Source organism: Malus sylvestris, chromosome 14 (assembly GCF_916048215.2).
Source record: "Malus sylvestris chromosome 14, drMalSylv7.2, whole genome shotgun sequence".
Lineage (NCBI taxonomy): Eukaryota > Viridiplantae > Streptophyta > Magnoliopsida > Rosales > Rosaceae > Malus > Malus sylvestris.
This window is the reverse complement of record NC_062273.1, coordinates 28,590,094-28,593,150: the sequence shown is the minus strand read 5'-3', so window position 1 is coordinate 28,593,150 and position 3,057 is coordinate 28,590,094. Positions and strand designations below refer to the sequence as shown.

The 3,057-nt window shown below is 44.7% G+C and overlaps 1 long non-coding RNA gene across 1 annotated transcript; it reads right to left on the bottom strand.

Moving 5' to 3' along the window:
* Positions 1-1,179: 1,179 nt before the first annotated feature.
* On the bottom strand, positions 1,180-2,856 carry LOC126599215 (uncharacterized). Its single transcript, XR_007615041.1, has 2 exons — positions 2,757-2,856; positions 1,180-2,321 (listed from the first exon to the last, which is right to left on the bottom strand). It is a non-coding gene; the product is annotated as an uncharacterized LOC126599215 (long non-coding RNA).
* Positions 2,857-3,057: the final 201 nt, after the last annotated feature.

Here is a 3,057-nt window from a genome sequence, read left to right as displayed (position 1 = left end):
CGGCTATATGAATCCTAGAACGTCATTGCGCTCGGTTTTGTGTCATGTCCTCCGTTAGATTCAAGTACTCAAGTCTTTTCTTAGGGTCTCTTCCAAAGTTTTCCTAGGTCTTCCTCTACCCCTTCGGCCCTGAACCTCTGTCCCGTAGTCACATTTTCGAACCGAAGCGTCAGTAGGCCTTCTTTGCACATGTCCAAACCACCGGAACCGCTTTTCTCTCATATTTCCTTCAATTTTGGCTACTCCTACTTTACCTCGGATATCCTCATTCCCAATCTTATCCTTTATCGTGTGCCCATACATCCCACGAAGCATTCTCATCTCCGCTACACCCATTTTGTGTATGTGTTGATACTTCACCGCCCAACATTCTGTGCCATACAACATCGCTGGCCTTATTGCCGTCCTATAAAATTTTCCCTTGAGCTTCAGTGGCCTACGACGGTCACACAACACGCCGGATGCACTTTTACACTTCATCCATCCAGCTTGTATTCTATGGTTGAGATCTCCATCTAATTCTCCGTTCTCTTGCAAGATAGATCCTAGGTAGCGAAAACGGTCACTTTTTGTGATCTTCGCTAGATTGCTCCGGTCATTAGTGTGGATAAGTATATAAATGGATAGAGATAGGAAAGCAAACACAAGATGTACGTGGTTCACCCAGATTGGCTACGTCCACGGAATAGAGGAGTTCTCATTAATTGTGAAGGGTTTACACAAGTACATAGGTTCAAGCTCTCCTTTAGTGAGTACAAGTGAATGATTTAGTACAAATGACATTAGGAAATATTGTGGGAGAATGATCTCGTAACCACGAAACTTTTAAGTACCGGAGTGTGGTATCGTCTTGACTTGCCTTATCTGTCTCATAGGTAGATGTGGCATCTTCTCTGGAAGTACTCTTCCTCCATCCAGGGGTGGTATCTGTAACTGGTGGAGATGCATAAGGTAATGTATCAATTTCACTTGAAGCTTACTTGTAGTTTCAGGCTTGGTCAAGCGCGATACAAACCATGTAGTAGGAGTCCCCCAAGTCGCCGGGCTAGGGGATCTGCTGAAAGAGGTGACAGACAAGGTAAGCAATCAGAGCTCCGGCTGATTGTTCACATTCTCCCTATCTTGCAGGCAGCATGAAGGATAAAGAGAAGAAAAATGAGAAGAGATGATATGGGATACTTTTGCTTTTGAAGAAGTAACTTTCCACAGGCTTATTCTTGAACCGGGCTGGAGGGTTTTCTGGTTTCCTCCAGAGTATAAGGCCGACTGAAGAATTTGAGGGTCAAAACAAGTCCATCAAATCTAGAGTACGTTCGACCCTGCTGATATGGGATACTTTTGCTTTTGACAGAGTAGTGGATGTATCGGCACGTGTGCTGTTACGCTTGTCTCCACATGCTTCCTTGTATCATTCTCACTTGCCTTATTTGTTCCTCAGGCAGATGCGGTATCTTCCCTGGAAGCATAAGATGTTGACGATGAGTACTCGAGAGCAATGCCAGGTAAGTAATCAGGTAAGGGGTTCCAGGCAGTCAGTTCCTGGCTGGAAGCTTGATTCCAAGTACTGACTGATTGCTCTCTTTCTCCTTGTCTTGTAGGTAAGAACAAGGCCAAAGGAAAAGACAGGGAAAAAGCATGATATGGGATACTCTTGCTTTTAACCCTGATGATATGAGATATTCTTGCTCTAATATAGCTTGTTTACAGAGGTATTATCGGGGGGAAAGAAAGTTGAATATTTCGAAAGGCTTCGTTGGGAGTGCCCTCTCAGATAAGAGAAAGGGTTGAGCATTTTTGCAGGTCTGCATGTCCGTTAGGGATGGAGGTCGACATATATAGGAGTCTCCCTAACATCAAGTAATAATGCTATTCCTTTACCCTGCTTGGTCATAGCACGGTAGTGGGAGCTGCCAGCTTCACATGTTTTAACTCTGTCAGAGCACTTTGAAAAAGTGGTCTGTGGTATCTGGAAAGCTGATGTTGCGTGTGAAGATTACAGACAAGCTTTATCCAAGGAGATCCAGCTCTTGAAGTTGGGAAAGTGGTGCCTCTTCGGTTTTCGAACAAGCAATCCTGTCGGGGATCTGGCTCTCGAGATTCGGAGAACGATGCCTCTTCGATTTTTGAGAAAGCAATCTTGCTGGGGGTCTGGCTCTCGAGATTCGGATAGCGGTGTCTCTTCGATTTTTGAGAAAGTAATCATGTTGGGAGTTTAGCTCTCGAGATTCGGAGGGCGGTGCCTCTTCGATTTTGGAGCAAGCAATCTTGTTGGGAATGTTTTCTCGAATGTGAGTAAAGGTTGGGCATGTTTGCTAGTCTACCTTAACACGAAGCACAGAGGTTGACACGCAGGGACTTTCCAATTATCCAGAAGTGGTACTGTTCCTTTACCATTTCTTCGATTTTTGAGAAAATAATCATGTTGGGAGTCTGGCTCTCGAGATTCGGAGGGCAGTGCCTCTTTGATTTTGGAGCAAGCAATCTTGTTGGGAGTGTTTTCTCGAATGTGAGTAAAGGTTGGGCATGTTTGCTAGTCTACCTTGCCACGAAGCACAAAGGTTGACACACAGAGACTTTCCAATTATCCAGCAGTGGTACTGTTCCTTTACCCTCTCTTCGATTTTTTAGAAAGTAATCATGTTGGGAGTCTGGCTCTCGAGATTCGGAGGGCGGTGCCTCTTCGATTTTGGAGCAAGCAATCCTGTTGGGAGTGTTTTCTCGAATGTGAGTAAAGGTTGGCATGTTTGCTAGTCTACCTTGCCACGAAGCACAGAGGTTGACACACCGGGACTTTCCAATTATCCAGCAGTGGTACTGTTCCTTTACCCTTGTGGGTAATAATATGGTAGCTAGATCTTCAAAATTTATGTGTCTAAACTTTGTTAGTGTTGTTTCTTTACAATTCTTTTACCCTTCTTGGTCAGAGCGATGTAGCGGGAGCTGCAAGCTTCACGTGTCTCAACTTTGTCAGAGAACTTTGGCAAAGTTATCTGTGGTACCCATGAGTTACTGTTGCGTATGGGAAGTGGGTGATTGAACAGTACGATTCATGTGCTT